This window comes from Crotalus tigris, unplaced genomic scaffold (assembly GCF_016545835.1).
Source record: "Crotalus tigris isolate CLP2741 ecotype Arizona unplaced genomic scaffold, ASM1654583v1 scf7180000017666.379230911805:20528666, whole genome shotgun sequence".
Taxonomy (NCBI): Eukaryota; Metazoa; Chordata; class Lepidosauria; order Squamata; family Viperidae; genus Crotalus; species Crotalus tigris.
Window position 1 is genome coordinate 3,950,922 of NW_024096552.1, and position 14,309 is coordinate 3,965,230.

Consider the following 14,309-nt stretch of genomic DNA (forward strand, 5'->3'; position numbering starts at 1 on the left):
GGAGTTCAGCTTCCTAGACCATAGTTTGCATTTCTTACATGAAGGGCTACTGGCAAGGGATGGAGTAAACCTCACAAAAACTGGAAAGAATATATTTGGAAAATGGCTGGATCATCTTTTCAAAAGGGCTTTCAACTAAAATTGATGGGGGGGTGACTTTTAGAAACTAATTTTATGCAAAAAGATAACCAATCACATAAAAAGGTAGGGAGTAAAGAGTAAAGAGAAAGAAGAAATTAAAAAAAGAAAAACATAATGAAGTTGAGAGTGATGGAAAGGATGTAATCCCAGTTACAAAGTAGGAGATATAAGAAACATACCCAAGACCCATAAAGGATTGAAATGCCTATACACTAACGCTCAAAAGTTTAGAAAAGAAAAAAGGTGAACTAGAGGAGAAGCTATACTGGACCTATTTCTTACTAATAGAGAAGAAGTGGTAGAGGGAGTTGAAATTGCCAGAACCTTGGGCAACAGTGACCATGTCATATTTAAATTCAATATAATGCAAACACAAGCAATAGAATATAATCCAACTAAAGCAAGGGTGTCAAACTCACGTCACGTGATGTTTCACAATGTATTGTGACTTTTTTGCCATTGCCAGCAGTGGGGGGGGGTGTGCGGTTTCATTATGATGCATCCGGCCCGTGGGCCAGCAGCTTGACACCTCTGAATTAGAGTCTGAAACTTTAAAAGAGCTGATTTTAACAAACTCAGAGACAGCCTAAGAAAAATACCATGGATGAAAATCCAAAAGGGGAAAACAACTCAAGAAGCATGGGAAGCTCTGAAAAATATGATCATAAAAGCCCAGTCCAACACAATATCACTGAAAAAGAAGAAATCCAAGAAGAAATGGTTGCATAAAAATCTTTCTGATAAGGTGAAAGATAAAAAGGATAAGTACAAAAAAATGGAAAGAGAGATACATAACTAAGGCAGAATATCAGCAGATAGCTCGAATCTGCAAAGGTGAAGTCAGGAAAGCAAATGCTCAGAATGAACAAAAACTTGCAACAAAAGTCAAAGATAATAAAAAAAAGTTTCTTTCAACATATAAATAACAAGAAAAAAGTCAAGGAAACAGTTGATCCACTAAAGATAGAAAATGTCAAGGAAGTAACAGGCAGTAGATAGAAAAGCAAGCTGCTTAACTCCATCTTTGCATCAGTCTTCATGCAAAATGAAATTATAGCCCAACCTATAACTGTAAGACAGACTAGAAATAAAAACTAAAATAAGCAAGAAAATGGTAAGAGAACACCTGTGTGATATTGATAAATATAAATCACTGGGACCTGATGGATTACATCCCAGAGTTCTGAAGGAGCTGGCAGATATTATTTCAGAATCATTGTACCACATATTTAAAATATCCTGGAACACTGGGTAGTGCAAATGGGTGTGGAGCCTTCTTGGAACTGATGAACTCCCTCTCCGTTGAGCCCTCAAAATTGAATAGCCCTCTCTCAACAGAGAGGGAGGAAAACCACATCATCTATCTTCAGTCTACAATAAAGTCATTTCAGCAGTTCCAAGAAGGCTCCACACCCATTTGCACTACCCAGGTGACCCTGAAGACACAGATAAATCTCCAACTGGCCTCAATGACTCTCTAAAAGAATGCAAATGACCAACTGTCTGCAAGGACTATAAATCCTTCCATTCCCCACCATCCAGTGAAAGCTGAAGAAGCTTCTTGGACAAGCAAAACGTCTTCAAAAAAAAACCCAAGAAAGTCCTGTTGCCTTTTGAACAAGCACCATTGGAATTACAAACCAATCAGCAAAACATCAATACCTGGGAAGATACTGGATAAAAATAATCAAAAACTAGTAGCCAGCACAGGTTTGTTAAAAAAATATCATATCAAACCATGCTTATTTCATTCTTTGACAGAGTGACTAAATTAATAGACCAGCGAAATGTTGTGGACATAGCATACTTAGACTTCAGCAAGGCATTCAACAAAGTAGACTACAACCTACTTCTTGGTAAACTAGAAAACTGTGGGAATATCCTCAATGAAAATCTGTTTCACTCAGGACCTAAGACTGGGCTGATGATTCACTTTCCAACATTATATCGACCCTAAGCACACAGCCAAAACAGCACAGGAGTGGCATAGGGACAACTCTGTCAATTTCCCAGAGTGGCCCAGCCAGAGCTCTGACTTGAATCCTTTTGAATATATCTGGAAGGACCTAGCAATGGCTGTCTATTGATGGTCGCCTAAGCTGGAAAGAATTTGCAAGGTAGAATGGCAGAAAATCCCCCAGGTGTGTAAAGCTTGCCACGCCATATCCCAAAAAAACTTGACACTGTCATTGCTGCCAAAGGTGCTTCAACAGGACACTGAATGAAAAGTATGAATATTTACATCAAAGTGATATTTCAGTTTTTAAATAAATTTACAGACATTTCTAAAATTCTGTTTTCACTGTGCCATCATGGGGGTACTGACTGTAGACTAATAAAAAAAATGAATTTCAACAAGTAGAATCAGGCTGCAGCTAACAAATTTGACAAAAGTGAAAACTTTCTGAATGCACTGCATATGTGTGCCTATTGACACAGAAATCCACACCTAAGAATTCATTTATGCAAACAATTATGTGTATTTCAGTGTGCAAAATGCCCCCAAGTGCATTTTGCCCATGAAACTCCTCGCTTGTCTACAACCTGTCAAAATCACAACGAATGAAGTGTTACGTGAAGGCTGAGGGAGATGGGCCGTTCCAAATTTTAAATAGAAATAAATATATTTTTTAAAAAAAATCTCACAAATCTCCCAGCAGAAAATCACAGGCAGCAGTTTTAAATCGTGCAGCCAGAGGAATAAAATTTAGGGAGGGAAGGAACCTGCAGCAGCAGCCGATATCTTTCAGCCTCGTCCCTTTGCTGTTTCCACACCGTGGAGGAAACCAAACAGCCCGACTTGCTCCCGGCTTCTCCTCCGACCTGACCTCCACTCACCTCCCAGGAGCCGCTTCGACCCTCGAAACAGGGGAAGAGACTCCGCCGACGCCATCTTCCTCCCGTGGCTGAGCCGGAAAAGGAAATTCCTTTGTTCTCCGCCTCCTCTCCTCCACATCCTCTCTAGTAATACAATACTCTATCGTTTTAATTCGTTCCAGCTCAGCCTTTCTCCCTCCGGTACGAAATTAGCACCAACGATGCCGCTGCTGTATTCTCGGCTTTCTAGGCACGCGTGTTCCCGATTTGTAGAGCGCCATCTAGCGACATAAGGCTGAAAATCACGCTCGTCCAATCTCTACCCTCAAGGGTTGGGCAAGATGTTTTTATTGATTCCGGGCTTATCTACCATCAAGTCGTATTCCTCTCTCACCGAACACATCGATAGGTTTTCTCCCTGAGGATCTCTCCCAAACCTTTTCTTTCAGGTCTCCCAAGTGTGCAGTCATTGTCCCTCTTGCTGCAACTAAACCAAAGGAAAGTAGAGATCGTGTAAATGATGGACAACAGCCAATGAGAAAGGGATGTTCCTTGGGAATTGGTGACGATGGTTCCAGCCAGTTTTTCATTTTCTTGGGGGGTGCAAGATAACTCCTCGAAACCTGCCTCGGCAAATGATTGAAGCTGTAAGAGTGAAGCTTCACCCTACTTGACTTCATAAGATTAGCAGGTGCTGCGCCCTAAAACTTCCTGAAGTATTTCTGTCTGCGTCCATATATACTTCTCAGCTTCATCCTATTCAGGGGTCTTCAAACTTGGCCCTTTTATGACTTGTGGACTTCAACTCCCAGAATTCCTCAGCCAGGCGTGCTGGGAGTTGAAATCCTCAAGTCATAAAAGGGCCAAGTTTGAAGACCCCTGATCCTATTAATAGAATGAATGAAACACGGAAGCAACCGGGAAGCGCCCACTGGCATTGCCTCTGAACCCCATCTAGATAGGAGGTAGATATGATCTTCCTGTCTGTATTATTGGGGAGTTTAAATCTTGCTAGGCAGCGGAATTGCTCAGAGCAGCCCTCCCAATTCCCAGCCTTCCTACCTTTCAGCCTTATTATTCCCAAGCAGCTTGAGCAAAAACACTTGGAGGAAATCAGTTTTCAGGAAGCTGGTCCAAAGATTTCTGCCTTTTTTTTGCAAGAGTGGTTTTAGGGGAGATAGAAAGCTCTCTAAATCCTACAATTCTATGAATCTTTTTGTGGCTCTAGTGACGGATGATGGTGGCGGCCTTATGCTTTTGAGGCTGCTTTTCTTTACTTGGAACTGGAGCTTTAGTCAAGGTGGAGGAAATTATGAACTGTTCTAAATATCAGTCAATTTTGGCACAAAACCTTCAAGCCTCTGCCAGAATACTGAAAATGAAGAATAATTTCACCATTCAATGAGCCAGAGCATACTTCCATATCAATAAAACAATGGCCTCACCAGAGGAAGATTTAAGGTTTCGAATGGCCCAGCTAGAGGCGGGACTTGAATCCAATTGAAAATCTTGGGGTGACCCTCACAACCTGACAGATATGGAGCAATTTGCTAGGAAGAGTGGGCAAACATTCCCAAGGCAAGAATGTGCCAGGCTCCTATCTCAAAAGCCTGCATGTTGTGATAAAAGAATTAATTTAAGGGTGCGCATCTTATAGAAACCATGCTATTGTAAGTTTATTATTGTTATTTTCCCTCATAAAATATTTGTTTTTCAATTGAACTGCACAACTTTTAAGTTATATTAAAGGTGAAAAAATTCTGAGGTGATTTGTCTTGGTCTGATTTACTTACATCCCAAAAACCTGGCATTTTACAAGGAGTGTGTAGACATTCTCTATGCCCTGTATATCTGGGGATAAGATGATATACTGCAGATGCAAATTTGTGTACAGAGAGAAATCTACATGCCTACGAATGTAAATATGTAAAATACCCATGTGTATTTTAGCCTGAAAAAATGTCCCAAAATTGTTATTGTCAAACCTTCTGAGGTAATTTTAGAGATGTGGGGGCTTTAACTGATGAAATGATACCTAAAGTCTCTGCAAGATTGAAGCACCGGTTTTGCCCGTGGAAGCCCTCAGCTCCAAATAAGGGCAGAAAATAATATCGACAATCCCTCTGGTGACATTTCCATTCAATGCAGGTGTTGGTCATCACCTTTAAAAGCAATTTATTTGAGCAATAGCTATTAGGCTTATATATCACACCTCAGAGCTTTCAAGCACTCTGTTTACAGTGTCAATATATGGCCCTCCCAATAATGGTCACGTGATCAAAATTTGGATGCTGGCAAGAGGGGGGATTTGCACATGGGTCACTCATGTCTTTCTCACCACCTATTTGGATCACTACACTGGGCCACCCAGAACCTTCAACTGCTCCAGAATGCAGCAGCACAGACACCAATGAAGGCCCCTAAGTTGGCCTTTTAAAATCTCTGTGGTGTGAAATGCAATGGATTCATTTCTTTAAGGTGCAATTCAACGTGCTGGTCATCACCTTTAAAGCTACTTCTTTATTATAGCAATAGCACTTAGAATCATATACCACCCCAAAGTGTTTTATAGCCCTCTCGGTTTACAGAGTCGCCATATTGTTCCCAGCAATCTGGGTTCTCATTTTAGTGAACTCAGAAGGATGGAAGGCTGAGTCAACCGTGAACCCCTTCAGGATTGAATTCCAGACTATAGGCAGAGTCAACTGGCAATACTGCCTTCTAACCACTGAAACCCCAGGGCACCTGTCATTATTGCCCCATCTTTATTATTTTTGTATCTATCTGTTCTACCAGGTTAGATAGGGTGGGCACGCTCCTAGCCCCTATGCATTTCTTTAATTATCAAATTTATAGGCCGCTAATCCTGAGGTTAACTTCTCCAATTTAACTCCTTGAAGGAGAAAGTTTTCCAGTTTGGACCAAGAATGTCATGAGGCATGAATGTAGCTACTAAGACCCAGGAGGCCTGATTAACTTGAACAAAATTCGAAGAAAAGCAAGAATTACCTTTTTCAGATGCCCAGACATCAAAATTCCATCAACCATGCTAGAAGAGGCCTGTATTTGCAGCTTAAGTACATGTTAAATGTGGAGGCTTTGCATTTCGCTGTTTGCAAGGTAGTCGGTTTATTGCTTTCTGTATTAAGGTTTTATTGCTGTTAACCGTGTGGAATCACCTTGAGCTGGACTGTTATATATATTTAATAAATAAAAATGCATAAAAATATTTATATTTATATCCCGCTTTATTATATATACAAGTACTTCAAGTCAGCACATACCTAATAGAGAGCCAAGCTCCTTTTCTTTGGCTCAGCACAGCAATTCCCCTGAACTCTGTGAAAGGAAACAACTGCACTGGGCCAGAGAAAGGAAGCTCAGATCTCCTCCCTCATTTTTGATACTAAGACATGTTTGATTAAAAAGAGTAAGGCAAAATATTAAATGTTAGTTTCTCAGCTCGGCTTTCAATGAGTGACGAGAAATGAAGTTCAAGATAACGTTACAGAGATCAAATTTCGTCTCATGTGGAATTTCTTGTGTGTGATAAGGGAGGAATTCTGTGTGAAACATTTTCCGCAATCTGGGCATTTGAATGGTTTCTCCCCTGTGTGTAACCTTACATGATTGATAAGGCTAGACCTAGTACTGAAATCTTTCCCACAATCTGGACACTCATACGGCTTCTCGCCTGTGTGAGTCCTCCAGTGTATCACCAAACTGGAATTCCTTATGAAACATTTCCCACACTCAAGACACTCATATGGTTTCTCTCCTGTGTGAGTCCTCTGGTGTATCACAAGGTACGAATTTCGAATGAAACATTTCCCACAAAACAGACACTTATATGGTTTGTCTCTTGTGTGAGTCCTCTGGTGTTTCACCAGGTACGAATTCCGAATGAAACTTTTCCCACAAAACAGACACTCATATGGTTTTTCTCCTGTGTGAGTCCTCTGGTGTACAATGAAGTCCAAATTTTGAATAAAACTTTTCCCACATTCCAGACACTCATATCTGTTTTCTCCTGTGTGAGTCCTCTGGTGTTTTACCAGGTAGGAATTCTGACTGAAATTTTCCCCACAATATGAACACTGATATGGTTTTTCTCCTGTGTGAGTTCTCTGGTGTATCATTAGGTTAGAATTCTGACTGAAACTTTTCCCACAATACAGACAGTCATATGGTTTCTCTCCCGTGTGAGTTCTTTGGTGTATCACCAGCTTGGAATTCCGAGGGAAACGTTTCCCACAATCTGGACATTCATATAGTTTCTCTCCTCTGTGAGTCTTCTGGTGTATCACCAAGTCGCACTTTCGAATGAAAGTTTTCCTACATTCCAGACACTCATATGGGCTTTCTCCTGTGTTAGTCTTCTGGTGTTGCATAAGGTATGAATTCCGAATAAAACTTTTCCCACAAAACAGACACTCATACGGTTTTTCTCCTGTGTGAGTTCTCTGGTGTACCACCAGGTTGAAATTCCGAGAGAAACCTTTCCCACAATCACCACACTTATATGGTTTCTCTCCTGTGTGAGTCCTTTGGTGAATCACCAGGAGAGAATTCTGCTTGAAACTTTTCTCACAATCCAGACACTCGTATTGATTTTCCCTTGTGTGAGTCCTCTGATGTTTCACCAGATAGGAATTCTGTCTGAAACTCTTCCCACAGTCAGGACATTCAAAGGATTTCTCTCCTGTATGAGTTTTCCGATGTTTCACCAGGTAGGAATTCTGACTGAAAGTTTTCTCACAATCCAGACATTGATATGGTTTTTCTCCTGTGTGAGTTCTCTGGTGTACCACCAGGTTATAATTCCGAGAGAAACCTTTCCCACAATCACAACACTTATACGGTTTCTCTCCCGTGTGAATCCTCTGGTGTATCACCAAGTGAGAATTCCGAGTGAAACTTTTCCCACAATCAGGACATTCAAAGAGTTTCTCCCCAGTGTGAATCCTCTTGTGTCTCACCAGATTGGTGTGCATGCTAAATCTTCTTAACACATTGGGAGGATTGATCGAGCTTCTCTCCAGTATGGGTCCTTCCATGAATCATGAGGGAGCTATTCTGAGTAAAGTTTTGCTGCACTCCAAACATTTGTATTGGTTTTCATCGTCTCATGAATAATCAATCAGCAGTCATTTGCAATCGGGGTGTTTTTCCCTCAAGAAGCCATCTGTGGAGGTTTTCCAACACTGATATTCATGTATTTTTGAGAAGGCCAAAAATATTTCTGATTTCTTACCTGGTGGTGCTTTCCTTCCTCAAAGGCTTTAATTTAATGACTGACCATTTTGGCAAGCCAAGTAACCTTTTCTTTTCCACTGACTTCGAGGTCTTTCCCACTTTTTCTTTATTTGGAAATTATCCTCCTTGACTTCTCATGTAATGCTTTCTTGAGTTGCACATACTCTCATTTTTTTCCAGCTGAAAACTTTGTTCTTGTTGTTCTCCCCCTTGTTTCTCATATGCTGAGGAAGGAGGAGAGTTTTTACACTTTCTGGAGGAAGTGGAAAAGATTTTGATTGATGCTTTCTTTTACATTTTAATGCTGCTTCTCATTCTGTCGTCCAGAGTGCTCCTCTTGGCATTCTTTTCGTCTGTTAAGATTCATATTAATAGGTTAGTTTCATTATTGTTTAAAAAAATGGCAGCAGGTTATGTGAAAGCAGCAAAAAAAACCATATATTACATGAAAACATCAAAATTGTAATTTAACCTCTAACATTAATTATGATTCATTTGGCAGATAGAAGACTAGCAAGATTCAAGTTCAAATATTGACTCAATTATAAAATTCTCTTTTTGGCTTGGAGAGATCACACATATATGCACACAAATGCCCACAGAAATACACACATAAGAATTTATCTATGTAGAGAATTTGTGTCTATTTCAGTGTGTAAAATATCCCAGAAGTGCGTTTTCTCATTTTTTTAAATCTAATTTAGAAAGATGGGGACACTAAGAGCTGAAATGAAATGGTGGCCAAATTCTATGTAAGATTTAGAAGCATCTGTTTTGCCCATGACATTCCTCACTTGCCAGGAAAACAACATCTCAGTAAAATCACAAGAAATGAAATGTTATGTGAAGTATGAGGGTGATGGGCGGATATGAAATACAAAAAAAGATTTTTTTTAAACATCCCAAATCTCAGATTCAGAACTGGAAGGCTCCTTGTAGGTCTTCCACCCCAACCCCATATTCAAGCAAGAGACCCTAACCATTTCAAACAAATGGCTGTCTAGTTTCTTCTTGAAAACCCCCCGTGATGAAGCACCCACTTCTGAAGGCAAGGTGTTCCACTGGTTATTTTTTCTCACTGCTAGGAAAGTTTCTCAATTCCAAGTTGCTTCTCTCCTTGATTAGTCTCCACCCATTGTTTCTTGTCTTGCCTTCTGGTGCTCTGGAAAACAAGTTGACTCCCTCTTCTTTGTGGTAGCCCCTCAAATACTGGAACATTACTATCATGTCCCCCCTAATCCTTCTTTTCTCTAGACTGGCCAGACTCAATTCCAGCAACTGTTCTTCTTATGCTTTTGTCTCCAGGCCTTTAAATTTTAGCCTCTCCATTCTCCCAGCAGAAAATTACAGGCAGAAGTTTTAATCATGCAACGTAAATATAAGAACATTTGGGAAGAGAAAGAAGCAGCCAACATGCTTCAGCATCTTTGCTTTTACACCATGGAGGAAAACCAAGACCCTACTTGGTCCTGGCTTCTTCTTCGACCTGCCCTCCACTCACCTTCCAGTTGGTGCTTCAACCCTGGGAACAGCACGACTGCTGCCCTCCACATCTCCATCCTCCCATGCATGCGCTGGAACAGGAAGTTCCTCTGCCCTTCCCTGACATCTTTTCTAGCAATATTCTATGGTATCAATGCCTTTCATTTCAGCTGCTCTCCCTCGGTTTCGATCTTGTATCTCAGCCACCAGTGATGCTGCATCTAGATTGACGGTTGTATAGATGCTGGAGTCGTATTAGCGCTTCACCTAGTGACGTGAGGATGTATTTGTATTTTGCTATTTGCCAGCATTATGTGTCAGCAGGCAAAAAGAGCCGAGGTGGCACAGCAGTTAGAGTGTAGTACTGCAGGCCACTTTAGCTGACTGTGTTCAGCAGGTCAGCGGTTCAAATCTCACTGGCTCAAGGTTGACTCAGCCTTCCATCCTTCCGAGGTAGGTAAAATGAGGACCCAGATTGTTGGGGGCAATGTAAATATATATATACATTGCTTACTGGTGTACACCGCTTAGAGAGTGCTTGCACTTAAAGCGGTATATAAGTCTCACAAATAAATAAATAAATAAATAAAAAAGCTAATACAATCCTTGATTCTGTAAACAGAGGCATAGAATCAAAAATCATTTGAAGTATTATTACTGCTGTATAAAGCCTTGGTAAGGCGAGACCTGGAATAATGCATCCGGTTTTGATCACCACCTTGCGAAAAAGATGTTGAGACTTTGGAAAAAGTCCAAAGAAGAGCAACGAAGATGATTAAAGGCCTGGAGACTAAAACATACGAAGAACTGTTACAGAATTTTGGTTTGGCTAGTCTAGAGAAAAGAAGAAGTAGGGGGGATATGGTAGCAGTGTTCCAGTATTTGAGAGGCTGCCACAAAGAGGGGAGGGGTGTCAATTTATTCTCCAAAGCATCAGAAGGCAAGACAAGAAACAATGGATGGAAACTAATCAAGGAGAGAAGCAACCTGGAATTAAGGAGAAACTTCCTAACAGAGAGGTCAATTAACCAGTGGAACAGTTTGCCTTCAGAAATTGTGGGTGCTTCATCACTGGAGGTTTTTAAAAAGAGAGTGGGCAGCTATTTGTCTGAAATGATATAGGGTCTCCTGCCTAGGCAGGGGGTTGGACTAGAAGACATCCAAGCCCCTTCCTTTTCTATTCCAATTGATTGATTGCATATAGGAGTTTTATTGGTTTCTGTATATAGATCTGCATTTTGCTATTTGTAATATATTCTGTATTAGGGTTTTATTGCTGGAAGCCATCTGGAGTCACCTTAAGTTGGGCTGCTATATACCTTTTCTTAATAAATAAAAATACATACATACATACTGATATCCTGCCTTTATTGTTTGTAGAAACAACTCAAGGTGGCAAACATATCTAACAGAGATCCCGGTTCTTTTTCTCTCCCCCAGCACAGCAGTTCCCCTTGATTCTGGGGAAGGGAGCGACCACACTGGGCCAGAGAAAGGAAGCTCAGATCTCCTCCCTCACGTATGATACTAAGACATATTTGACTAAAAAAAAATAAAGAAAGAAAATGGTCTCTTAGTGGGGCTTACAATAAGAGAATAGAAATCAAATTCCATTCCTCTACACATATCAAATTTTGCTTCATGTGGAATTTCTTCTGTGCGATAAGAGAGGACTTTTGTATAAAACACTGCCCAAAATCTGGGCATTTCAATGGTTTCTCCCCTTATATGATTTATAAGGCTAGACCTAGTGCTGAAATCTTTCCCACAATCTGGGCACACATATGATTTCTCTCCTGTGAGTCCTCTGCTGTTCCACCAGGTAAGAATTCTGACTGAATTCCTTCCCACAAAACAGACACTTTCGTTATTGTTTAAAAAATGGCTGCAAAGCCTGTGAAAACAGCAAAAAAAAAAAAAAACAGAAAACCACCATATGTTACTATGGAAAAAAAGCAAACTTATAAAATGCTAGTTTAACCTGTAGAATTACTTATGATTCATTAGGCACATACAAGGCTAGCAAGATTCAAGTTCAAATATATACTCATATTGTTAGGAATAAAATTTTAGAATAAAAAGTAAAGTTAAGTGATACGTACTCTGTAAAATTTCTAAACGCAGACAGAAAGATTTCTACACAAAATTTCTACATGTACATGTACCTTGGAAGAGTTCTGCACGTAGGCTATAGGATTTCCACACTGAGCTATAGGATTTCATGATAAAGTACATATAAGGGAATAGGTGAAGCAAAATAGTAAGGGGCAGGGATAATGTATTTTGTTTAGGCCAGTGGTTCTCAACCTGTGGTCGGGACCCCATTTGGGGTCGAACGACCATTTCACGGGGGTCACCAAACAAGGCTGTCCACCATTTTTTTCCCCTTTTCTTTGGCCACAGCCCTGGCACCCGGTGATATATAAGTGGTTGGGGGGTCACCACAACATGGGGAACTGTATTATGGGGTCGCGGCATTACAAAGGTTGAGAACCACTGGTTTAGGCGATCCTGATAAGATTGTAACCTCAGAGGAGGGGCCAAGGCGTCGGGATAGAATGTATATAATGTGTGTTTTTGCTGTGACCAGGTGTGGCTCAAATATTTATTTGGAGTCCACCACGCTTTGCAAACCGTTGTAGCCAATAAATCTCTGTCTAATTTCATCTTGCTGTTTGGTGTTATTCAGTGGGCTAGAATTTCTACCAACAGTTTTGGCGCCCAACGTGGGGCTCGAGACCAGGATCGTTTGTCTGCACCAGATCCAGAAGGTGACGTGGAAGGCATGCCCTGTCGATTTCGACAGTCTATCTCATCTTGTTGGTAAAGGAGCAGCAACGCTTTCCTCGGCGAACCAATAGAGTTGATATTAGACAGAGATACGAATTGAACCGGTGTGTGTGTTGCTGGCTTCCGGGAACTGGGCAACTCCGTGCACGGACCTAGGTAAGTGTTCTGGGGTGGCCAGTATACACTGCCTAGGCAGTCGGTGGGAAGGCTGGGTAGGCTTGTGTGAATTTGAGACAGTGTGTGTGTAACATCCCAAGTATCCACTTAGTGAAAGTGGACCTCTGATATGCGAGTGCATATCTAGGGGGATCAGGGGGGAGTGAATTAAGGAATTTACGTGAAGTCTCAATTAGAATACACAGGACGGTAAACCAGTATGGGCAACACAGGGAGTACTCCAGGAAAGAAGTGTTTGAGAAAAAGAAGAAGGAACCCCAATTAAATATAGATAAAGAAAGTCCATTAGGGATTTTATTGAGTAATTGGGGAAAACCTCCATATAATGAAATAATTAGTAAATTAGACATAACCAAGGAAGATATGGTTAATTTATGTTGTTTTGTCTGATGGGAAGATGAAAAAGCAGAGTGGCCTAGATTAGGAACAAATGACTATTTTGCTTGTCAGAATTTATATGAGTATGTGTCAAGGAAAACATGTAAATCATTAGTCAATGAGTTAGACTATGCTTTAATTTGGAACCCAGGTAAATGGGTCACCTTGACTATGAGTGGCCCTAGCCCTCATAAAATAACCTCAATATATTTACAAGAAGAAGAGAAGAATGAAATAGAGGAAGAAGATGATGAAAAATCCATGAAATATTTACCCCCACTTTATAATCCTAATCTACCACAACCAACAAATGTACAAATACCTATTCCACCACCCCTACCAGCTCCTGTAACACAAGCCCAGGGAGCTGTGAAAGGTGGACCCTATAAGGTATTAGTAAAAGAATTGGAACAATTGAAGAAAGATATAAAGAATTTTCCCTTTAAGGATAAACCACTACAGGTTTTTCCTTTAAGAGAAGTACCCAATGGAGTAGATGGCCAAGGACAGGCCCGTATCAGTTTTGTACATGAGCCTTTAAAGGCATCTGAATTACGTGCCTTCAAGAAAGAAATGAAAAGCATGATAGAAGATCCAATAGGGGTAGCAGAGCAACTGGATCTGTTATTAGGAGCAAACATATACACATGGGATGAATTAGGAGTGATACAGAGCACATTATTTACAGCAGAAGAAAGACAATTAATTCAAAGAGCAGCTCATTTGGTCTGGACTAGGGAACATAATTCCCAAGCACAGGGGGCAATTTTGGCAGATGCAAAGTTCCATTTAATAAGACCAAATTGGGACAATAATAATGCTGCAGATAGACAAAACATGGAAGATATGAGAGTATTATTAATAAGAGGAATAAAAGAAGCTGTCCCAAAAGCACAGAACATGAGTAAAGCTTTAATGATAGAACAAGAAAAAGAAGAATCTCCAGCTACATTCCTCCAAAGACTGAAAGACGGAATGAGGAAGTATTCTGGAACTGATCTAGATGACCCAGCAAATACTCTTCTGGTAAAAATACAATTTGTGGTAAAATCCTGGCCAGATATAAGTAAGAAATTACAAAAGTTGGAGGAATGGACAGGGAAAAGTATAGATGACTTGTTAAAGGCAGCACAAAAGGTATATGTGCAAAGGTATATGTAGAGAAATTCAGGCAACAGAATAAAATGATGGTTGCCACAATAAACCAAGTAATAAAACAAAAGGAAAAGAATACAAAAGGAAAATGGATATTACCTGATGGATAGCAG

At 40.4% G+C, this 14,309-nt stretch overlaps 1 pseudogene; it reads right to left on the bottom strand.

The window, feature by feature from the left end:
* The window catches only part of LOC120305032, a 32,090-nt pseudogene that overhangs the window by 3,400 nt on the left and 14,381 nt on the right, over positions 1 to 14,309 (bottom strand).